The sequence below is a fragment of the Cydia amplana genome, chromosome 5 (genome assembly GCF_948474715.1).
Source record: "Cydia amplana chromosome 5, ilCydAmpl1.1, whole genome shotgun sequence".
In the NCBI taxonomy this organism is placed as follows: domain Eukaryota; kingdom Metazoa; phylum Arthropoda; class Insecta; order Lepidoptera; family Tortricidae; genus Cydia; species Cydia amplana.
The window spans coordinates 16900581-16927062 of record NC_086073.1 but is presented as its reverse complement, the minus strand read 5'-3'; the positions used below and the strand labels follow the sequence as shown (position 1 = coordinate 16927062).

The following is a 26482-nucleotide window of genomic DNA, read 5'->3' as shown; positions in this document are numbered from 1 at the left end:
CATTCGTGACAGCGATTATATAATAAGAGAGAGAGGATGAATAAGTGCGATTTACTTCAATAACAAGAGTTAAGCTAGCTTTCGTCTGATAAATAATAATTATTGTTTTTCAAGGCGCGCCTTGGCCGAAATGACAAAAATAAATACATAGTAGTTTACTTTAAAACATAACTTGTGATGTACCTACCTATCCAACCATATAATTAAATAAATATTATGTGGGTAATTTTATTATTCCGTAACCAGAATAAATTACAAACTAATTTTTGTTTATTATTGGCACGCAAATTATTTAGGCAACTCGTGATAATTAATAAAGTCATGTAGATAGTTACTCAATTTTTGGTTGGTCTAACATACCTTAAGTCTGTAATAGCGAGGTACCCCTCTAAAGAAAACAGTTAATTTCAGCTAGGTCATTGAAACATGTATCAAAGTTTGCTCATACATATTATGCCTATATCATTATCATTTTTATAATGCTACGTAATTAGAAGTTTGACTAATAATTACAGATATTCAAAACAGGCTGTCATGAGTCACGCGTGATGATGATGAGATATTTCCAAAGATCGAGAGCTCTCAAAAACCATCCTTAGGTCTGTTATTAATTGCATAACGCAGTTCTATAAATTGATTAATAATAAGTTTCCACTTATAAGGATTAAGTGCCATGGAGAAAAGTCAACTAATTACAACTAAGTACTTATTTAGTAAGAGATACTTATTTTAATTTCCTAAGTGTAATACAATTGCCTTTGCCCAGCAGTGGGACACTAGGGCATAGAATCCATGTATATCATATAAGCCTGACCTGTAATTTATAATTATCAATAAAGTATTAGTATGAGTATGAGTATTTATAAACATACCTTATTTGTACCACGTGTTGGTGTCTCGCAGAACTTAATCAATATATATACTAAGTAAATTACAGTAAATAGTTATAAATACTGTACTTTAGCTTGCAATTAATCCAAGTAGCTATTAGTGTACGAGGGTTGTTTACAGTAATCCGCTTTTTTACTGCATTTTATTCTGCATTTATTGTGTTTTTACTTCTTTCCTAGGGTACAGTAAAACTGTAAAATTTTGAAAAATAGCAATAATTTATTCAATAATTGATAAATTACAATAAAGTATTCACGTATCATCGAGACCACCAAAAAAAACGGTTTGAAAGGGTTTTTTGCGTTTTTCTCGAAACTCACTTTTTGCACTTACTGTTGTTTAAGTATTGCACGGCAGTACTGCTGCAACGTTAACGCCGGCGCTGTTACTGTCAATTTCCTTGATAAAATGACTGACGGTGACTGATTGAACGTTGTAATCGCGGCAGCATTGCGGCAGGAAACTTCACTCATTTAATTCAGGATATTGACAGTGACAGCGGCCGCGTCATCGCCGCAACGTAATGCAGCTGTAGTTAGTTGCCCATCCGAATGCATCCTTTAGTAAAGGGGTCACCAAATGGCGGACTACGTTCCGGATCCGTACCTATATTATTTTTTTACTTATTTAATAAACTCAATTAGAAACGGACCGCGATGGGTTTTTTTTAAACCGGGCCCACTAAATAAACTAATTGGTGACCCCTGCTTTATTGTATTTTTTATATGAACTTATGTTTGATGACTACATCCACGAATGCTTCTCCCACACGCTCGCTGCCGCTCTCAAAACTGTAAAATAGGCGACCCTTCTGCAAAGGGAACGTCGAGAGCATCGGCAGATTCGGAATAGAGCAGTTTAAAAAATTATATTCTCCCTGAAAAGTAAGTAATTGTTAAAATATCGGTTGTAATACTTATAATCGACTGAAGCCTAAGTGTAAGGCCTGAGTAGACGCTCGAAGCGGAGCGTTCGGCGGGGCGTGCAGCGTGGCTGGCGTCGGGATCAGGAGTAATTTGAGCAGCGTGCACTAAGGCCGCTCCTATACGTTTGCATTTGTTTAACATGCAAGCCTCACGCTCCGCCCCGCTGCACGCCCAACTCGAGCGTCCACTCAGGCCTTACACTTAAGCGGGATTTACATTACGAAATTAGTGTCATGCGTGTTGAAATCAGTTTCACGAAAGTAGTTTCGATATATTCGAAAGTAATCTCGTGAAATAATTAGTGTCGTGAAATTCACAGTATCGTAGTGACTATGGCCCCATCAGCATCGAAGCTACACGTCCGCACAGCGGACGCATTTTCGCGACACTAAGTTTTCACGTCACTATTACGAAATTAGTTGCATGACAGCTCTGCGTCTTAGGCCTGAGATACATTTGTAATTTTTACATACGTAAGTAGGGACAAAACTATATGTTAGAATGAGATAACGATATTCATGTCTCATTCTGTAGTATAGCTGTGTCCCTACTACGTAAGTAAACTTACAAGTGTATCTTGGGCCTTACGTAAGCGATCAACTCGCGAACGCGACGCGGCGCGGCGGGCCCACGGCGTTCGCGTTCGCAACGAGTTCGCCCACGTAGGACACTTCTATAGGTATCAAAGGATTGATTCACCCCGCGCCGCATCGCTTCGCTTCGCATTCGTGTGTTGTTCGCCTATGTAGTATGCTGCGTAATTTCACCAAAAAATCGCAGGACGCGTGTTAACCCTTGGACGGTCGACGCCACGCTGCACGCCCCGCCTCAAACGCCTCTGGGCGCTCGCCACTGAATTTTACGTAGAGCGTATGTACGTGCCTCAGCACCGGTCCAGTGCTTGGAAATGGAGACCTAGGCTCTCCGAAACGCTTGAGACGGCGGCGCCGGCAACCATAGGTGGGGACGAAAGCTCCGATCGCTGTGTCTCGCTCCAACCTATGGTTGCCGCCGTCGCAAGTCGTGCAATGTCGTGGCCAAGCCGAACGATGTTGCGTAAGTGGCTAAGAATTTTATGACATAATATAAAGACGCTTCTTTACCTTTGGAAAAGGACAAGATGATGCGTTAAAATATTTCGCGGTGAACTGCTCAAACATGGCATATTTAGGATCTGAAAACCAATCGCAAAGCTTGAAATGCATGACGAACATGCTGGGGCGATACTCATTGCTCAGGAACTCATATACATTGACCGTCATCTGTAAAGTAATCATAAAACCCCGTTTTGAAATGAGCACGACAACATATCATTGTTAACCCACAACGTCTACAGATTTTTACATAAAGGTGATGTTCGGAATGGGAACTGCAGTATTTGGGTGGGGGAGCATATAGACGACCGGTCTGGCCTAGTGGGTAGTGACCCTGCCTGTGAAGCCGCGGTCCTGGGTTCGAATCCCAGTAAGGGCATTTATTTGTGTGATGAGCACAGATATTTGTTCCCGAGTCATGGTCGTTTTCTATGTATTTAAGTATTTGTATATTATATCTATCGTTGTCTGAGTACCCGCAACACAAGCTTTCTTGAGCTTACCGTGGGGCTTACTCAACTTGTGTAATAATGTCCTATAATATTTATTTATTTATTTTATTTATTTATCTCAATCTGTCAGTTACATTTGGATTGATATTGCAGCAGCATTGCTGCAAGAAATGTCAATTTTCTAGGACACCGGAACTGAGTTAGTCATTTGTGAAGCAATACCGCAGATTCTAGAGGCTCTTACTAAGAGAGTCGCAGACTTATACGACCGCCCGGTCTGGCCTAATGGGTAGTGAACCTGCCTGTGAAACCGATGGTCCTGGGTTCGAATCCCGGCAGGGCATTTATTTCTGTAATGAGCACAGATATTTGTTTCTGAGTCATGGGTTTTTTTGTGTATATAAGTATGTATTTATCTATATAAGTATGTATATCGTCGCCTAGCACCCATAGTTGATCTGTGTAAGATGTCCCCTGATATTTATTTTTTTTATTATTATTTTGATAAGCACGATTTTCATCGAAGTCCGACCATCTCACGAGTTTATCAACATTTAAATAAAAGTCAACTCACTACAATGTTGTTTCCAAATTCAGTTAAGGTTTTAAAATGAAAGTTTATGTAGTGGATGGGGTCTCGACGGCTGTATCTCTGGGCTGTGATTTTCATATACCCCAAATATTTTGGATTCCAGTACGTAACGTTTGGATGCTCAAAGTCAAGGTAGTATATCTATAAAAAAAAGACAATAAGACATAACAAACAAGAGTTACAAGAAAAAATAGGTAGGTAATTGACACAAAATACAGATCCTGGTAGCAGACGCAAATACACTAACGCATACCTTTTGTTAAAGCTTACTAATTAACAAAAATAAAAGTAACCAACGATTCCCGCAAGCCGCAACACACTTGCCTTTTGTATTTGCGCAAAAAAAAATATATTGCAGCGTAATTCTCATTTGCGATGTTAATGCAAGAAATGCTACCGGAATATTCGGACAAATAATATTTAGTAAGTAAGCCGTAGTAATGACCATGTTTGAGCGCCATAGGTTAAGATAGGCAGAATACATACATACAGCATACAGCATCTTCATAAAAAGTCAAATTTACAAATTACTGACCAGTTCCTTGCCGGTGAACATTGCTGCATAAACAACGACAAGCAGCATTGACATGGACCACATCTCTTGCAATTATAACAGTCGACCAAAAGGAACCCAACCACGACTATTAGGGCTATATTAGCAAAGTGTCCGTCCGTCACAGTTTCCAGTGCTGCAGTGGTCACTCCATTTGATAAATCCACTAAAGTCAAATTAAATCTGAAATAATCTGTTCCGCTTTTCTAGTGCTGTTGACCGCGGTAATTCACGCTTTTTTTAGGGTTCCCAAGTTCCCATGCCTAAAAGGAGACAGTCGGAACCCTATTGCTAAGTTTACATAGTACGTCTGTTAGGGCTCTATTACGACACGTCGAGTTGCGGAAACTAAGCCCGCGAGAACCTATAACCTATTAACATAACCTATAGGGCTCTTATCAGGTTTCGGTTTCAGGGTAACCCAGAAAGCATTTAATAACAAAAGATTGACTGCCTTGTTACTACAAATCTGGGGGCACGGTAGTACCCCCGCCAAGACGAGCGAAGCGCAAGGGCACTACCTACCTTTTCTCGAAGCGCTTCGTCGTTTTTTTTGTACCTTCTTAACTTGGGTTTGGATTATACCAGATAAACAAAACTCTCGGGATATGATGTCAATAGTGGACTTATTAAGCATAAAAAATTTCAATTGCATAGCTCTTATACTTTGCATTTTATTAATGTCTAAAAAACCCTGATTTCGTCACTGACTCATTCACTCACTGTTGATCATCAAAACCTCTAGGGTACTTCCTGAAGTCCTAGGAAGCTAAAATTTGGTATGTGAGATAGTATTAGTCCACAAACAACAAAAAAAATCAAAAACTTGAAATTATTAGCACCTAAGGGGGTGAAAAGGGGGGTGGAATTTTGTATGGGAAATCGATAACCGCGGAACCGATTTAGTTGAAATTTGGTATGTAGATAGTTATTGTTATGGGGAAGGATATAAAATAGTTTCATCCCCAAAATCACCCCGTAAGGGTGAAAAGGGGTGGAAAAAGGCGTTAGGGGAAAAAGGGGGTCGAAGTTTGTATGGGGAATCAGTAAAAAAGCAGATTGTATGTAAAAGATGGCCCCCAAGTACGTATTTCAGGATTTTTAATAGTAAATCACCCGCAACCCTTTAAATCAGAAGATTGTCATAAGCAACTTACAAAAAGATGTGAAATCCCACCAAAAACATTTTCATGTAAAATGTTGCCAAGACGAAACCATAAGGCTCGCACTGACAAAAAGTTATCAGATATCTTGTAGAGCCAAGCTTCTAACTCTACAGGCCCTACCTTCATAGACTCTACACCTTAGTCAAAATATGTGGCTTGGCCGTTTCATTATTACAAAAACTATTTTATAATAAAAAATAATGCATAGTGATTACATATTTCACCTTACGCCCATGTGACGAAACGGTCAAGCCACATATTTTGACTAAGGTGTAGAGTCTGTGAAGGTAGGGCCTGTAGAGTTAGAAGCTTGGCTCTACAAGATATCTGATAACTTTTTGTCAGTGCGAGCCTTATGGTTTCGTCTTGGCAACATTTTACATGAAAATGTTTTTGGTGGGATTCTCTATTCTAATAATCTTTAATAGAAAAAACCGACTTCTCTAACTACTAGCCTAACCCACTTAACTTCGCTTATACTTTATTTGGTAATATGTATACATTACATGGTAATCATAGTGGTTTATTTAATTTAGGTATCATAGTGGTTTTCCGGGTCAAGCTCCGGCTCCGCGTCCGGATCTGAATCCGGGTCCGAGTCCGAGTACGGGTCCGAGTCCGGAGTCCGGGGCCCAGTCCAAGTCAAAATCGAAATTCAAAATCACAAAACGTGTACTATGCGTCGTTGAAGAGTTCCGTTATGATCATCATCAGCAGTTCCACTTCATCAAATGCGACAGTTTTTAATGAAAATGCTCGATTTTCTGATGAAAATACAAAAATCTCTATACGCATGCCTTTAAGATTGGAGGAGTTCCCTCAATTCCTCGTGGATCCCATCATCAGAACTCGAGCTTGACAAAAATGTGGCTTAAAAACTTAACTTGCTTAATAAACATAACGAAGAGGACAAATCGCCAAACGTGAACTATGCGTCGTTGAAGAGTTCTGTTCTGATCATCATCAGCATTTCCACTGCATCAAATGCGACAGTTTTTAATGAAAATGCTTAATTTTTTGATGAAAATACAAAAATCTCTATACGCATGCCTTTAAGATTTGAGAAGTTCCCTCGATTCCTTATGGATCTCATCATCAGAACTCGAGCTTGACAAAAATGTGGCTTATAAACTTAACTTGCTTAACAAACATAACGAAGAGGACAAATCGTGTACTATGCGTCGTTGAAGAGTTCCGTTCTGATCATCATCAGCAATTCCACTTCATCACATGTCACTTTTTTGAATGTATATGCTTGATTTGTTGATAAAAACACAAAAATCACTATATGTATGCCTTTAAGATTTGAGGAGTTCCCTCGATTCCTCATGGATCCCATCATCAGAACTGGGTTTTGACAAAAACGGGACCAATCTGTATGCATGTACATACAATCAAAAAAAAATTTTTCAAAATCGGTCCAGTAATTACGAAGATATGGAGTAACAAACATAAAAAAAAAAAAAATTAAAATAAAAAAAAAACATACAACCGAATTGATAACCTCCTCCTTTTAGATTTGGAAGTCGGTTAAAAACGTTTAGTGTTGCCCTTGTACTTAACAGAGAGAGGTTTTTTGAAGTGAAAACTTCTTTAGCAGTGCTGTGCACTTTTTGTGATGAGGAAAAGATGTTAAACTCGTAACAGGTGTCACGTGACCGTAAGACGGACACGTGACCTGATCGAAAAATTGTTACCTACTTCAATGTCATTGAGTTTTTCTTTAATGATTAAAATGCCATATAGTGAGTTTCGATCTAACTGGTATTAATATAACTCGAGTACTTACAGGGATCTGCTTAGGGGATTCAAGTAATGCGACGAAATAACGCTAGATGGCGTTAACCTCAATTATACATAGTGCTGCAGAGATTTTGCAATAGTGATTGAGTTTTCACTTCTGCCGGGACTCCCTGAGTGCAACCCGTTGTTTTTTTTGTGTATTCAAGAGCGGTATCGCCGGCTTCATCTTATGAACCGTAATTGGTCCAAAAGTTTATACAAACTTCAAACTCGGTATGATTATAGAGAAAAATATACTACATATAAATAGTAGCAAGTAGACGGCAATTTGGGGCTAATTTTCTGTCTATAGTTTATTTTTAAGCTTAGTTTTTAATTTTAGTTTGTAATTTTTTTAAAGGCTTATTATTGTTTCTTGTATACTAATTGTTTTAAAATAAATTCAACTTTCTATTACGACAATGCTCTAGCAAATCATAAAAAACATGTCAAACGCGAGTCGGAAAAAATAAAACATTGTAAATATTGTATGATGGTATGGAACCCCTAGGGCGCGAGTCCAAATCGCACTTGGCCGGTTTAGTTACGCGTGCTCGCAAATCCACAATTACTGCTTTTATATATTTAGCATTATTTACCTACTTCATTAATGTTTACATTACAAGTGAATAACTATATAATTTTTAGATAAAATTCGCATTGCATATGGTATCATTAAAATGCGATAGTATCACTATTAAAATCGCCATAAATTGAGTTGCAATTAGTATTTATCACTAAAATCATCTATATAGAGGCCATGATATTAAACGTTTTATTTTAATGTGTTTCGCGTGGATTGGCCAGGTTTTATAACCTGTGCAATTATTTGCAAATTCTAGATCAAAACTATATTAAGTACAGGTTTAATTATAAACTAGTATAAACTTAATGACCGTGTCATTTGTTTATCTATTTTAATTATTGCTATCATGTCATGAGTAACTATTGCCAAAATTAACGACAATATTTTGAGAAAAGTATCTATAATATCACAAACCATAAGTTAAGCCTGACCTGATATATGATCCCATCAAAAACATTACATGTAAAAAGATGCAAGTCTCGCAACGCAATTCTTCTACTACAAAACAGTTTTGAGATGTAATGAATGAATTAAAATTATTTGTTTGTTTTTTGTAGTAGAAGAATTGCGTTTTTGATGGGATCATATATTACTGGTCAGGCTTTACTTATGGTTTTTGATCTTATAGATACTTTTCTCAAAATATTGTCTTTGGTTATGGCAATAGTTACTCATGACATGATAGCAATAATTATAATAGATTAACCCCCTTAGGGGTTGAATTTCTCAAAATCGCTTCTTATCTCTTGTACACTTTACAACTGTAACCTGGTGTGCAAATTTCAACTTTCTATCTTTTGTAGTTTCGGCTCTGCGTTGATGAATCAGTCAGTCATTCAGTCAGGACACTTGCATTTATATATATAGATAAACAAATGACGGTCATTAAGTTTATAGTTAAACCTGTAATATAGTTTTGATCTAGAATTTTCAAATAATTGAACAGGTTATAAAATCTGGCTAATCCACGCGAAACACATTTAAATAAAACGTTTAATATCATGAGCTCTATAACTATATAGATGATTTTAGTGATAAATACTAATTGCAACTCAATTTATGGCCATTTAATAGTGAATTCGCATTTTAATGATGCCATTCTGCAATGCGAATTTTATCTCAAAATATTATAGGTGTTCACTTTGTAATCTAAAAATTAATGAAGTAAAAAGCGGCCAAGTGCGAGTCGGACTCGCCCATGAAGGGTTCCGTATTTAGGCGATTTATGACGTATAAAAAAAAACTACTTACTAGATCTCGTTCAAACCAATTTTCGGTGGAAGGTTACATGGTAATGTACATCATATATTTTTTTAGTTTTATCATTCTCTTATTTTAGAAGTTACAGGGGGGGGGGACACATTTTACCACTTTGGAAGTGTCTCTCGCGCAAACTATTTAGTTTAGAAAAAAATGATATTAGAAACCTCAATATCATTTTTGAAGACCTATCCACAGATACCCCACACATATGGGTTTGATGAAAAAAAATTTTTTGAGTTTCAGTTCGAAGTATGGGGAACCCCAAAAATTTATTATTTTTTTTCTATTTTTGTGTGAAAATCTTAATGCGGTTCACAGAATACATCTACTTACCAAGTTTCAACAGTATAGTTCTTATAGTTTCGGAGAAAAGTGGCTGTGACATACGGACGGACAGACAGACGGACAGACAGACGGACAGACAGACAGACATGACGATTCTATAAGGGTTCCGTTTTTTGCCATTTGGCTACGGAACCCTAAAAATGATGAATATAAAAGCGGTAATTGTGGATGTGCGCACACGCGTAACTAAACCGACCAAGTGCGATTTGGACTCGCGCCCTAGGGGTTCCATACCATCACACAATATTTACAATGTTTTATTTTTTTCCGACTCACGTTTGACATGTTCTTTATGATTTGATAGAGCATTGTCATAATAGAAAGCTGAATTTATTTTAAAACAATTAGTATATAAGAAACAATAAAAAGCCTTTAAAAAAATTACAAACTAAAATTAAAAACTAAGCTTAAAAATAAACTATAGATGGGTGAATTTCAACAGGTCCAAAATTTACCTAATTTTGGTGGGATTTTTTATTTTTGTAGTTTATATCTAAATTATGTATCGATAATACGTAACTAGTCACAATCGATATTGTGTAGTAATGGCCTTTCATTATACATGGTAGTTTTAGAGATATTATGATTTTAATAATTTGGTTGCCACCAAAATTAGATTTACTGGCCACCATCCCTATTATAGTCTGTATCTTTAGGTATTTCAATAAAAGTAAACGAAATCTACCCTCAAATGTCTCCTTAAGTTAGTTGAGGGTAGATGAAAACATTACACTATCAAATAATGTAGGTTAAAGTCAGTGCAATTACAAAAAGTGAAATTTTGTTTTATTGTAAAGTATTTATTTTTTACTGGTAATCAATGCACTTAGTCATTAATGCTGTGAATACAAAATATAAATATATGACAGCAAATACAAAATTACTTAGTTATGGCTCATAAGTATCAATTTTGGTGGCATTAAGCAATTTTGGTGGTTTTCAAATTACCACCAAAACCACCAAAATCGATGCACCAAAATTAGAACCATTGCATAAAAGTATATTTAAAAGTAAACCGTATCACTCACTAGAAACTATAAACATGCTTTAAATACAGTTCACACAAAAACAACTACTTTTCGGTCATTAGTTAGATACACCACCAAAATTGCATTAAAAAGTATTTTAATACACCAAAATTAGATACTTACGCGTTTGCTGGACAGATCCAGCGTCATACGACACGTGCATCATCGCTCAGTGCCGGAGCAGACCTGAATTAACAGGTTACTCCACGTTTGTTAGCCTTGTTGCGTTTCGTTCGACTATAAAATTCGTTTTCAATATTTACCACCAAAATTTACTATTTTACCAGGACAACTAATAATGCTTAGTTTAGAGTATCAATTCATGTACTAATCTTCACTTTTATTTTCTTATAATATACGTAGACTAATAACGAGTAAAAGTTTGTGAAGTTTTAGTTAAATCAATGGATGTTATGGTTCTACTATAGAAATCATTCAAGAAAAACGGATTCGGGACACTACACCAAAATTATAATTGCGGCGAAAAAATTTTTTTAATTAATAATAATAACTTTTATAACATTTTGCGATTTGGCTTAAGATAATAATTTGTGCAAGGGTTTCAGAAAAAAAATATCATTGTGAAACAATTAGTCCACACTGTCATTATCAGCTCCGCCGCAAAAAAAAATCGTTGAGATAATCACCCAGATACAAAATTTGCCCCAAATGGCCGTCTATTTGCTATTTATATGTAGTATATTTTTCTCTATGATTATAGGTACCGAGTTTGAGGTTTGTATGAAAACTTTTGGACCCATTACGCTTCATAAGATGAATCCGGCGATATCGCTCTTAAAAACACAACAAAAAAACTTTTTTTTGTAAGCGCCGCTTTCTTATCTTTTTTTTTTGGTATAGTAGGAATAGAAAAATAGAGAAATTTTTATGTCCACCTATAAATAAAATAAAAAACCTCTCTCTATTATGTATACAAGGATGTAACGGCAGCATGCACTTCTGCTACGGCAGAGTCACAAGATAAAATTGGTCGGATCGTTAGCATTGACCATATTAATGATGCGGATATTCGCACGGCTATCAATCGTCTACGACCCAAGTCTACTCAGGGCCCCGATGGCATACCTCAATTCGTAGTGAAGGACTGCCGTGAAGCATTTGTCAAGCCACTCAATTATTTGTTCAACCTGGCATTAAAAAATAAAGCATACCCGTCGGTTTGGAAAACATCAAAAGTCCTACCAATACACAAATCCGGATCCAAATCTGATACACATAATTACAGACCGATTGCAATATTATCGATATTCGGAAAAGTATTTGAGTCCATTATATATGCCCAAGCGAGAAAGCAGCTGAATGGTTGGTTTTGTGACGAGCAACACGGTTTTTTGCAAAAGCGATCAACTACGTCAAACCTGATTAATACTGTCACGTTAATAGCTAATAACTTGGATCAAAGAAGGCAAGTAGATGTTGCCTACTTTGACTTCCAAAAAGCATTCGACAGAGTGGATTGCGATATTTTACTTAAAAAACTGTCTATGGCCGGATTTACTGCACACCTACTTCAGTTTTTAGCCAGTTACCTCTCAGATAGGCACCAGTACGTCCAGTTTAATGGCTATAGATCTTCCCCATTCTTGGTCACTTCTGGTATTGGGCAGGGAAGTAATCTGGGACCCTTAATGTTCCTCATTCTCATAAACGACTTACCAGCAGAAATTAAGTTCTCGACCTGTCTGTTATTTGCTGATGATTTAAAATTAGCTCTCCCGATTAGTGATCCCAGTGATCCCACGTTACTTCAGCTTGATATAGAGATAAGATAAGATAAGATAAGATTTCTTTATTGTCAAAGCTGGTACATAGGTCTTATTAATATCAAAAAAGTCCATCAGCTTGCCCATTTCGGGCGTACAATTATAAACTAACCTAGTGCATGCAAAAAACAATAACAATAACATAACATCATAACGATTCATTGTCTATGTACATAAAATATTCATTTAAATTATAGAAACTTTTTGTTAACAGCCATTTCTTGAGCTTGTTTTTGAATCTAATCCCCTCTTGGGCCTTAATATATTCAGGCAAGTGATTAAATATTTTTATACCTGAGACATATGTGCTCTTGCTTAGTATAAAGCTAGACGACCTAACTGTACAAACATCATATTTATATTGCGATCTTATATTATTTTTTGAGTCACTTTTTTTCATAAATATGTCATTTTGTTCCTTAACCAATACACAAATTTCCAAAATATAGATACATGTCAGAGTTAATATTTCATTGTCTTTAAAAACTTCTCTAAGAGATTCCAGATGCCAAAGCTTAAATATTATACGCATGCATCTTTTTTGAAGAATGAATGTCGATTCAACGTTTACCGAATTTCCCCAAAATATTATGCCATATGTCAAGTGAGGATAAACATTTCCATAGTACGCCTTCTTTGCGACATCAGTTGAGGTTATATTGGCCAATATTGATAATGCGTAACATGCGCTAGCTAGTTTTTTATTTATTTTGTCTATGTGATGCTTCCAGTTTAGGTTGCTATCTATTGTGACTCCTAAAAAGTTTGTACTATTTACTTGTTCAACTTGTTTACTGTTCATAACTACATTAACACTTTTTGATACCTGTTTATAATTTAGAAATTGTACAATTTTCGTTTTGTCTAGGTTTACATTTAGATTTAAAGTAGACAACCAATCAATTACCTGAGTTAAGGTATTATGTAATTCGTTGGCTATATCTGACTCATTCTCTTCGGAGACAAAGATAGTGGCATCATCGGCAAACATAACACACAAGTGGTGAGCTATCAAGGGGAACTCATTTACATATACCAGAAACAATAGTGGTCCCAGCACACTGCCTTGCGGTACCCCTTGTCGATTTATTTCACAATCTGACTGCACTCGTTTTACTGTTTTAGTAGTCCTGTCATATGAATCTAATACAGTGACTTGAGTTCTTTTATCAAGATAGGTTTCTATTAATTTTAAGGCAACTCCCCGTATCCCAATGTGATCCAGCTGTTTAAGTAAAATGTTGTGAGTTACGCAGTCAAAAGCCTTTGACAGATCTATAAATAATCCGAATGAAGGTTTTTTCTTGTCCATATCTATCCATATCTGATGCAGAATTTTGAATACGGCTAAGGTTGTGTTTTTCCCTTTTTGAAACCCAAATTGATTAGCGTTTAATATTTTATACTTGTCAAAGAATGATGTCAAGCGATGCAATATAACTTTTTCAAATATTTTTGAAAAATTTGGCAACAAAGCAATGGGTCTATAATTGTTTAATTCCTGTTTGGATCCTTTTTTATGCAAAGGTCTTATTAACGCCTTCTTTAAATCGTCCGGAAAGATACCGTTTTCTAAAGTTAAATTGATTATATGTGTCAAGGGTTCCGCTATGTATTCAATACTTGCTTTTATTACTTTCATATGTATTTGGTCATGACCAGTGGTATTCTTACTTTTTAATTCTTTAACAATTTTCACGATCTCTTCTTTTGTCGTTGGTCTCATAAAAATGCTAGTTAAAATTGGCCGAGACAGCGGTTTATATTGAATGTCATTTTGTGTACTAGAATTATTAAAATTTATAAAGAACTTATTTACTGTATTTGCAATGTCAAGAGTATTTTCCAGAACCATATCGTTTATCTTTATAGACTCTACTGTACTTTTTATTGTGTTTGTTTGTGAGGTATTTTGTTTTATTATTTGCCACGTAGCCTTACTTTTATTCGTACTTTGGGTAATATAGTTTATATTTGTGTTTCTTTTCGACTGCTTCGTTACCATTTTCATGATCCGGCAATATTTTTTGTACTCATTTTTGACTATTTCATTCCCTGATTTTTGGGTTTGCAAGTATAGTTGCCGTTTCCGTTTGCTAGCTACAACAATCCCTTTAGTCTTCCAGTTTGGCTTTTTTTTGTGAGTAACTGTAATTTTTTCAGTCGGTATGCACAGGTCAAGAACAAGACTGAAAGTATCAATAAATGCTTTATAAGCATAATTTGGATCTGTTGAGGAGTAGACGTCTGCAAAGCTAATTTTAGAGATGTATTTTAGAAAAATTTCCAAATACTTATCTGGATTACGCGTATATATGTACCAATACCGTTCTTTAAATTCTAAGCCAGCTGGAACCGTATATACCGTAATAGTCTGACAAGTATGATCAGACAGTCCCAGGTCCAGCACTTCTACCTGACAGTTTTTTGCATTACTGAAAATGTTGTCTATGCATGTTAGTGAATGTGTTGTTATCCTAGTTGGTACTGAGATTTTAGGCTGAAGTTTGTAGGAATGGAAAGTATTTAGGAAAAGTTCAGTTTTATTGTTTTTCTCAAGAATATTAACATTGAAATCCCCCACGATAAAAATATTTTTATAGCTGTGTCTTTGCCTTGTCACTAGCTTGTTTAAAAGAAATTCTATGTTTACAAGAAAGACGTCGAGGTTACTATCTGGCGTTCTATATACACATATTATCAGATAGTTGAGACCACACACTGTTGCCCCACAACATTCAAAATGACGTTCTACCGACATTTTGGTTATCCAATCCAGCTCGCAACACTCTATTTCGTGTTTTGCATAGATTGCTACTCCACCCCGTTTTTTCCACTTGCGTGAGAAATGAGCAACTTTTTTATAACCGTCAATTTGTAAGATTTCAACTTCCTCATCTTTTAAAAATGTTTCCGTGAAGCAACAGATATCGATATCCTTTTCATACAGCGTTAATTCTAATTGTTCTTGTTTTGATTTTAAGCTTTGTGTATTTAGATGCAATATGACGAGGTTATTTTGTGTCTTTTTAAACATATTTTTATGTTTCTGCTCGAAAAAAGGTTTGTTGGTTTTGATGTTTTTTACTTACCAATGAGTATTTTTTTCCATTTTGTGCTTCACTGCCTTGTTTAGATTTGATTGCTTCAAACATTTGCGGAATTGTGGTGTTTCGCCATTTCCGTATTTTATCTACATTTTGTTTTTGTATATTTATTTTATTCGTACTCGCGAAAAATTCAGTAATACATTTTTGTTTTTGTTTTGTACATGGGTGATTTGTTGCTATTTGATTTTTTGAATTTATGCTATCTGTAACTCTATTTTTGTAACCAATGCGTAATATTTCCCTTAATAACCAGCCACCAGTGCGTTTTCGACTTTGTGTGTTATTATTATATTCAAAAGCTACGTAAGTTGTATTAAAAAAACTAGAACAAGCCTTACGAACCGAGTCATTAAGACTATGTACATTTAGATATTGATTGTGCCCAATCTCTCCGATTAACACATTTGTATTCGAAAGCAATGATAATTTACTCAGAAGAGTGGAATTAAAACTAAAGGGGTTCATGTCATTTGATCCGCCAATTATCAGTACAAAATCTGACATTGTAAAGTCTCTACATATAATATCACATGAAGATAAAACTTGCTCAATACGTGCATTAGGCTTAACAATAGCCGATACATTATAGTTGTCTCCTAGTAAATCTTGTAGTACTTTCCGAAGTCCCTTGCCTTGTTGATCGCAAAAAATTATCACTTTTTTTTTTGAAGTAAAGCTTGAGTACGTAGCATGCATATATGATGGATTTTTCCAGTTTGCTTCCTCATTTTTCTTTTTCCGTGTGTTCTCCCTGTTCAACTTAATTAAATCTGTCACATTTCCTACCTTTGTATTTGTTATCTCCACTATGTTTTGATTATTCGTCATTATGTTTCCTTCTGTCCTATTTACAGTGTCCGTGTTCTGTTCAATATTAGATTGTTCCGACGTTTCTGCGTCTGTAAAATTTAGCCTTGTCCTATTTATACTTCTGTGTCCTTTGATGAGTTTTGTAGGTGTCGATTTACATATTTGTGTTAATTTTTCAGTTTTCTTCTCATATGCCAAAAGCTGTTTTTTTAGGCCAACATTTTCCAACCCTAGATTTTCAATTTCCGTTTCAGCTGTTTGGAGTTGCGTTTCTAATTTAGTTATTTTAATTTTCAATTCTTCTAACTCTTCTTTTATACTATACCCGTCTCCAGGACAACTTCTGTTTAGGATTGATGAGTAGTCTTCGTTACTAGATTCATCCGATGGTAGTGAGTCGAAAGAGTTTTCTGTTGGTATGTTTGGTTTTATTTTAACACGTTCCGTCACGTAGTTTGAAGGGGTGTGTACATTTCGTGGATAGGATGTCGTTGCTCTAGATGACGTCGTCAGAGAGGAATTTGCATTTTCAGGCACATGAACACAAGCGTTGCATTTCCAATTTTTGGATTCCTTTGCTCTCATTAGGTCATACAATTTTTCCGAAATTTTTGTGCATTTCACATGAAATAGTTTTTTACATCGCGAGCAAGTGAGAAAACGTCTTTCTAGAATATTTTCAGTACATTTTGCGCATTTCTCCATAATGTCCGTTTGCTTAATAAGTAGATTCTTTAACTAGCTCCATAAACGCGGGCAGGATTTCTGAACGAGCACTTAGTGGCTTTCTTTGGTATTTCTACCTCTAACCGTGGCTGGCTAGAGCCCTAGAGGCCATAATTTTATAGTTTTATATACCGTACACTGGCTGAAGTTTATTTATTACAAATAATATTAATTCGATCCCACGAGGGATCCACTTCGACGTTGGCGAAATCATCGACAGTATCGATGGAGCCATATTACCCAAAGATTGATTGATTGATTGATGTAGCCGGTAGATGTTAAATATTTTCAAAATGTAATTAACGTTATTTTGGCTTGCGTATGTGTGCGTCTAGTGGTCTTGGTATTGTAAGATTCGTTTTTTAGCCATAAATTGTATAAACTCACGGTTTCGATGGTGAAAATGTTGGTGCACGGCAGTGAGGTTATGTTCTACACAATGGTTGGCCACTCGGGCCTATATAATACGATGCATGTAAGTTTATTAATTAAATACTAGCAACGATTTTTTGTACGTATTACCGGTTTGACAGCTGTCATTCTAATGCCACGAGAGGCCACTTGTAATTGGGCATCAAAAAATAGCCTCACCCTAAACAAAGACAAATGCTCGGTAATGACATATGCCCGAGTTCGCCAGCCTATAACCTACCAATATACTCTGCAGAGCGAATCCATGAAGCGAACCAATGAAATTAAAGACCTTGGTGTCTCGTTTGATTCCCAACTAACATTTAATCCACACATAGTCAACATTGGTAATGACGCTAGAAGATGTTTGGGATTCATCATTCGGCAAGCTAAACCATTTACCAATCAGCACGCCATTACCATCTTGTATAACGCTTACGTGCGTAGCAAGCTGGAGACGAATGCCATCATCTGGAGCCCCCATGAGCAACAATACGTGCTGCTATTGGAAAGAGTGCAAAAATCGTTTGTGCGATTTCTATATAAGAAAATATACGGCGCATACCCTTTCCTATATCCAACGCTCTTCATATATGGTATGGTAAACTATACTTCCCTTGAAGCCCGAAGAAACATATACTTAATTAAATATTTTTTCCATTTAATACGAGGTCAATTAACAAATTCCCAGCTGTTAGCACAAATACCGTTGCGCGTTCCCCGTTTATCAAACAAACAACTCCGTACTCGCCGCCGCGATCTGTTCGGCATCCCTCCGGCGCGCACGCGCGCTCTTGCCTCCTCTCCACTGCACCACGCGTTGAAATTGATGAATGACATACTGGACAGTGACAAGCAGCTTGACATTTTCTTCTCCTCCGATACTAAATTTTTAAGTGCATCATCTCGCTACTTGGAAAATATTGTAACCCCTAGCTCAATTGTAGAATCTGTGACATAATGATAATGATCACTCGTAAGTAAGATTAGATTATATTGTACTGTGAAATAATGATAATATGTTGAAATTTCGTTTGGATTATATTGTAGTGTAATATTTGGTAATAAAAAAGTAGTTAATAATGTGACATACATACATACATAATAAGAATAATTTATTGTAATTTCATTATGACATAATAATATATAACCTCCTCCTTTTTTTGAAGTCGGTTAAAAATGAGTGACCTATTTTATGATATAGTTCGACATGAAACAGTTGATAGAATTGTATACATAGAGATTAATATGTTGTAATCACAGAGAGATTAATATGTTGAATTGTATAATATTAGAATGTATACAATAATATAATATAATAAATAATACTAACAACACTATTAGCACGTAAGGTTTATCTGTAAGTGCTAGTATGTATAAAATAAACAATAAACAATAAACAAGGGCAACACTGAAAGTTTTTAGAATAGAGAATTTGTAGTAATGAGGCAGTCAACCTTTTTTATTAAATGCTTGCTTAAATTCTTTCTGGCCTACCCTGAAACCGAAACCTGATAAGAGCCCTATAGGTTATGTTAATAGGTTATAAGTTCTCGCGGGCATAGTTTCCGCAACTCGACGCGTCGTAATGTAATAGAGCCCTAACAGACGTACTATGTAAGCTTAGCAATAGGGTTCCGACTGTCTCCTTTTAGGCATGGGAACCCTAAAAAAGCGTGAATTACCGCGGTCAACAGCACTAGAAAAGCGGAACAGATTATTTCAGATTTAATTTGACTTTAGTGGATTTATCAAATGGAGTGATCACTGCAGCACTGGAAACTGTGACGGACGGACACTTTGCTAATATAGCCCTAATAGGTTGGGTTCCTTTTGGTAGACTGTTATAATTGTAAGAGATGTGGTCCATGTCAATGCTGCTTGTCGTTGTTTATGCAGCAATGTTCACCGGCAAGGAACTGGTCAGTAATTTGTACATTTGACTTTTTATGGAGATGCTGTATGTATGTATGTATTCTGCCTATCTTAACCTATGGCGCTCAGACATGGTCATTACTATACGACTTACTTACTAAATATTATTTGTCCGAATATTCCGGTAGCATTTCTTGCATTAACATCGCAAATAAGAATTACGCTGCAATATATATATATATATATATATTGCGCATATACAAAAGGCAAGTGTATTGCGGCTTGCGGGCATCGTTGGTTACTTTTATTTTTGTTAATTAGTAAGCTTTAACAAAAGGTATGCGTTAGTGTATTTGCGTCTGCTACCACGATCTGTATTTTGTGTCAATTACCTACCTATTTTTTCTTGTATAGGTAAACCAGAACTTTGGGAGTATTGTCAAGAGGGCGCTCGTTTTGAATTTTATATAGCAACAATTTGTATAGTGGGGACAATGGAAATTGGCAGATGATTTTTGTTTTATTCCGACAACTTTAATAAGTGCGAAGTTTGATGTTTGGATATTTCTTCGGTTTTTACGCTTAAATGGCTGACTCGATTTAGATAAAATGAATAGCGTAAAGTCAATTTTCTTTTTTTTTGTTTTCTTTTTTTTAGGTTTGGTCGTTTAATTCCGCCCTAACGCCCTTCGCTAGCAATCCGTGATACCGATGCATGCGATACACCTAATACACAAATCAAATGATTACAAGACATCAACCAAATCGTGACGACCTGACTATAGTGACATTTGTCCATAAGTTTGAAACTTACCCGTCAATTCAGATGCTAATTTCGTTATGTTTTCTAATGGAAGAAATTTCTCTCCCGCACGTTTTTTTTCCAATAAATAACTATATACACTATTTACAACTTTTTTCTCTGTAAAATCTAAAACTTTCGGTATGATTATTGCAGTCTAATAATAATTCACACGAAACTTGACAAAGCAATGTTTACATTGTCAATATTGACAACTATCATAGAGAAAATTGTTGCCATTGCTAGAAATTAGTACCAACAAATTTCCGTAACATGGCGCACCCTCAATAGATCCTGGTTCACCTATAACTCTTGTTTGTTATGTCTTATTGTCTATTTTTTATAGATATACTACCTTGACTTTGAGCATCCAAACGTTACGTACTGGAATCCAAAATATTTGGAGTATGTGAAAATCAGAGCCCAGAGATACAGCCGTCGAGACCCCATCCACTACTTAAACTTTAATTTAAAAACCTTAACTGAATTTGGAAACAACATTGTAGTGAGTTGACTTTTATTTAAATGTTGATAAACTCGTGAGATGATCGGACTTCGATGAAAATCGTGCTTATCAAAATAATAATGAAATAAATAAATATCAGGGGAAATCTTACACAGATCAACCTAGCCCCAAACTGCAAATCTTGTTTATATTAAAGCTTGTAGCTATTGGTACTAGACGACGATATACATACTTATATACACATAAATCATCCATGACTCAGAAACAAATATCTGTGCTCATCACACAAATAAATGCCCTTACCGGGATTCGAACCCAGGACCATCGGTTTCACACCCACTAGGCCAGAGTCTAGAGTCTGCGGTATTGTTTCACAAATGACTAACTCAGTTCCGATGTCCTAGAAAACTGACATTTCTTGCAGCAATGCTGCGGGCTGGTGCAATCTCAATCCAAATGTTACTGACAGATTGAGATGCTCCCCCTCCCAAATACTGCAGTTCCCATTCCGGACATCACCTTTATGTAAAAATCTGTAGACGTTGTGGGTTAACAATGATATGTTGTCGTGCTCAATTCAAAACGGGGTTTTATGATTACTTTACAGATGACGGTCAATGTATACGAGTTCCTGAGCAATGAGTATCGCCCCAGCATGTTCATCATGCGTTTCAAGCTTTGCGATTGGTTTTCAGAACCTAAATATGCCATGTTTAGGCAGTTCACCTCGAAATATTTTAACGCCTCATCTTGTCCTTTTCCAAAGGTAAAGAAGCGTCTTTATATTATGTCATAAAATTCTTAGCCACTTACGCAACATCGTTCGGTTCGGCCACGACATTGCACGACTTGCGACGACGGCAACCATAGGTTGGAGCGAGACACAGCGATCGGAGCTTTCGTTCCCACCTATGGTTGCCGCCGCCACCGTCTCAAGCGTTTCGGAGAGCCTAGGTCTCCATTTTCAAGCACCGGACCGGAGCTGAGGCACGTACGGCCGCTCTACGTAAAATACAGTGGCACTGTGTCCAGAGGCGCTTGAGGCGGGGCGTGCAGCGTGGCGTCGTCGGTCGGTCGACCGTCCAAGGGATAACGCGCGTCCTGCGATTTATTAATGAAATTAGTGCCATGCAACTAATTTCGTAGTGACGTAAACTTAGTGTCGTGAAAGTGCCTCCGCTGTGCGGACGTGTAGTTTCGATGCTGATGGCGCCATGGTCACTGCGATACTGAGAATTTCACGAAATTAGGTACTTGCGAATATATCGAAACTACTTTCTTAAAACTGATTTCAACTATTTCAACATGCATGACTCTAATTTTTAGGGTAAAACCCTAATAGGATCACTCGTCTGTCTGTCCGTCCGTCTATCACAGCCTATTTTCTCCGAAACTACTGGACTAATTAAGTTGAAATTTGGCACACATATGTAAGTTTGTGACCCAAAGATGGACGTGTAACGTAAATAAATGAATTTTAAATATGGAGGCCATTTTTGGGGGGTAAATGAGAAAATTAAAAATAAAGTTTTTCAAACTATATCGTGTTATATATCAAATGAAAGAGTTCATTGTAAAAATCTCAAATACATATTTTTTTATAATTTTAGGATAAATAGTTTAGCAGTTATTCAAGAAAGTAGGCAAAACATTACCAACCCCCCCCCCCCCCTCTTATCTCCGAAACTACTGGGTCTAAAATTTTGAAAAAAAAATACACAAAATAGTTCTTTACCTATAGATGACAGGAAAACCTATTAGAAATGTGCAGTGAAGCGTGAGTCGGACTTAATGTACGGAACCCTTGGAACGCGAGTCCGACTCGCACTTGGCCGGTTTTATTTTATTTTAATGTAAATCCCGCTTAAGGCTTTAGTCGATTATATTATAGGTAAGTATTACAAACAATATTTTAACAATTACTTATTTTTCAGGGAGAATATAAATTCTTGAACCACTCCATCCCGAATCTGCCGATGCTCTCGACGTTCCCGTTGCAGAAGGGGCGCCTATTTCTCAGTTTTGAGCGCGGCGGCGAGCGTGTGGGAGAAGCATACATGGATGTAGTCATCAATCATAAGTTCATATAAAAAATACAATAAAGCAGGGGTCACCAATTAGTTTCTTCAGTGGGCCCGGTTTAAAAAAAACCATCGCGGTCTGTTTCTAATTGAGTTTATTAAATAAGTAAAAAAATAATATAGGTCCGGATCCGGAACGCGGTCCGCCATTTGGTGACCCCTGTACTAAAGGATGCATTCGCATGGCAACTGCAGCTGCATTACGTTGCGGCGATGACGCGGCCGCTGTCACTGTTAATATCCTGAATTAAATGAGTGAAGTTTCCTGCCGCAATGCTGCCGCGATTATAATGTTCAATCAGTCACCGACAGTCATTTTATCAAGGAAATTGACAGTGACAGCGCCGGCGTTAACGTTGCAGCAGTAATTTTCAATTCTGCAACAGTAATGCAGCTGCGGTGCAGCTGTTATCTGACTGTCAACTTACAGCAACTTACAGCAGCAGCAGCAGCAGCATCTACATGCTACTCCCTACATATACATTCTTAAATAAATTAAGTAACCAGTCTTCTCACACCATACTCAATCACAGACACACACACACACGAACACAAACACGTACACGCAAAGTAAACACACACACACACACACACACACACACACACACACACACAAACATAACGCAAGCACATAGCTACATTGTATAAAATGTAATTTTACTCCCTTTTCTTAGCTTAAATATTTTCGTCTTAGTTATTGCATGTTAGCTGTATGTATTTCTGTGGACATAATATATTACCTATTGGCTATGTTATCTGTATTGTGCTATGTATTACTTTTTGTATTGCTGTTGATGCCCCAAATAAAATAAAATAAAAACATTTCTGTTGAATAATTAAAATAAACTAGGTACTACGAGTACTAGGTAAGGTCAATGTGGTTAATTCCGTCATTCCGTCATAGGGACTATTCCGTCCACTAGCGTTTTTCTCAAACAAAATTGATAATTTCATCGACAAAGCAGCGATTTCTTTTAGTTTCAGCAATCAAAAGGAGATGGGCTTTTTTCCTACGATTGATAATCAAAGAAATATACGCTCGTGAACGGAATAGTCCCTATGACGGAATTAGCCACATTGACCTTAAATTAAAATATCTGGGAGACCGATGTTTGCTCGGAACAACTCAAAAATCGCCCCCGAAAACCCCCATATAACAAATTTCATCGAAATCGTTAAAGGAAAATAAATAAATAAATATACAAGAATGGCTCGTTTAAAGGTATAAGATATGCAAATGAAAATAGCATTGTAAACTTCTATAGACCAATGGAAAATATTGTAAGCCACGTGCCACCTTACATAGCAACGCACTTGAGTAAATAAATTAAATGACGTATGGTAAATATAATTGATCACGTTTTATAAATTGATATATAAATAACATCGGTTCCATGGTGTAAGTAAAGTAACTCTGGACTTTGAATCCAGCGATCCGAGTTCAAATCTCGGTGGAACCTGATTTTTTGCACTAATATCAAAAAATGTATCCGTACAGTCAAGGAATTTGATTTTTAAGCCATAACTTTCCTTGTCACAGTGTCAATAATAAAATAAATAAAAAAAAGCCTTTTATTTCGTTGCAGATTACAAAAATAAGAAAAATATTGTGTGTCAATAATAAATATGAAATCAGCTAGATTTCACATTATTGTCACTGTAATCAAATTCCTGCGTGCAAGGAATAAGAAATAGCGATATAATTCATCTCAAATCGTTGGAAGGTTCTAACAAAAACATCAATATTAAAAGAGAGCCAAGTTCTATGTTAAGAATATGTTGTTGACTCGGCGATAAAAGAATTAAGATCTATAACATCTATATGGATGCCAAGTTGTGTACTATGTAGAAAATCCTGAAATTATAAAGGATTTGACTTGGCTAGTCATAAAATTCTTAATTAAGAACACTGATTAATTCCAAATGGTACCTACAGTCAAAATTGTTATTTGATTGCCACAAATGGATCCAGCGAGGGTCCCAAAAGTCAACTGAATTTAAAAACCTTACAAGTAACTCAAGAAAGACTTGAACCAGTCACACGGAAACAAGGTTTTCGTATTCTGCCTTATATCGGTATGTATAAAGAGTTAAAGTGAAGCATTCATGATATCAATCATGTACAAGCGAGCATGTTCCATATTGCCGCCTACAGCGTACTTATTCGAGGCCGAGAGCTAGGAACTTTTTTTACACTCATTCCGTAAGTTGGCCGTTTTTTTAATTTGTAAATTATGTTACTAAATAACAACTTTGTACTATGAAGTGAATGGACTGTGTGAAGAATTATTATAATTAGAAAGATTTAAGTACCTAACTGACGAATTATTGAACCAAAGATCAATATGGAAGAGATAGAATTTTAATCTACTACGTCCACACGACCCATAGGTAATCAAGAAAATCGTTAGGTACTGTACCTACCAATATTTTTTGTTAAACATTTACAGAAAAATTTAAAAGACATCTGGTCTGGCTATGTAGCTTATCAAAGTGGGTGTTAACAAAAAAATGCTTTGTTTGTTACATCGTGCAACTTCTATTACACAATCGTTTACAGGTTTATCTCTTTACAACAATTAGATATTTTAATAACAAAACTTCCGTGAGACACAGACATATTAAATATATTAGAAACGGCTCACTCACGTATATATTTGAAGTCGAAAACGAAGTCGAAAACAATTAGGTATATTGCGTCAAACTACAAAGTTTTGCGTCAGGCCCACTAGTATTAATAAGGCTTCGACATATAAAACGCTCACGCCCCGCCCGGAAAACGCGCCTGTGTGACGGAACCTTTAAGTGGGTATTAAGTTAATACCCCACCCACAATTGGCTACTCAGTAGTGCGCAGTCTCTGACGACGCTGAAAAATAAACTATGTATAAAGTAAGACAAAAACACCATTCGTGCCATCGCCTATTGTTCAAACCAACTAATTCAATAATACGTCACATAGGTAAGTACATAAAATAATTAGCCACCGACAACTAAAAACACAATTGATGTTTATAATGAGCAATTAACAGGTTCCATGGTGTTAGCACTCTGGACTCTGAATCCAGCGAATCTCGGTGGAACCTAAAAATTTTAGTTAAGTTTTTTCGTTAATTTACGATACAATTGAGGTATCTCTTACTTAAACTTCTGAATTAATATTAGTACCTGGAAAAGGTCAATTCATTGGAAACAGTTTGGTATAATAAAATTTAATGTATAGTAGGTATCTAAGTATAAAATAATACACTATCTTATGATTCTGAATATGCCACTCTCTATCTTTACGTAGACCAGCCCTTTCTGCTTGCATCGGACCCTAGTTTTCTATTCACTAATACAAACAAAGTAAAGGCAGTCAGTAACAACAAAGCTGATGAGATTTACCGTCAAAAGTATTAACCACAACAGTGTGTGTCAATTACATTATAAAAAGAGACATGTCTCTATGTACGTAAAGCAATTAGAATGCGGCAGGTAATTTAAACACGGGCCGAATAAATAACTATAGGTGTTTCTATAGATTTGTAATTTCGGAAGGAAAGCCGACCAACACTATAAAATTGTATCAATATAAAGTGAACTAATGGAACTACTCCTGGCTCCTGGCCTATTCGGGCGGTGATACCCGTCTCCCCAGTCGGGATATTGGCAAAAAACAATATTTTATACCGGTCGCTAAGCGTTCGCCGCAAATGTATGCCGTGGACGATACACGGGTAAACTTGTACGAGATATC

At 36.3% G+C, this 26482-nt stretch overlaps 1 long non-coding RNA gene across 1 annotated transcript in view; it reads right to left on the bottom strand.

The window, feature by feature from the left end:
• Window positions 1-20972, bottom strand: part of LOC134648401 (uncharacterized) — a 54250-nt gene extending 33278 nt beyond the window's left edge. Inside the window, exon 1 of the long non-coding RNA XR_010096886.1 lies at window positions 20884-20972. This is a non-coding gene — a long non-coding RNA (uncharacterized LOC134648401). The remainder of the gene's footprint in view (window positions 1-20883) is intronic.
• Between the last annotated feature and the right edge of the window lie 5510 nt (window positions 20973-26482).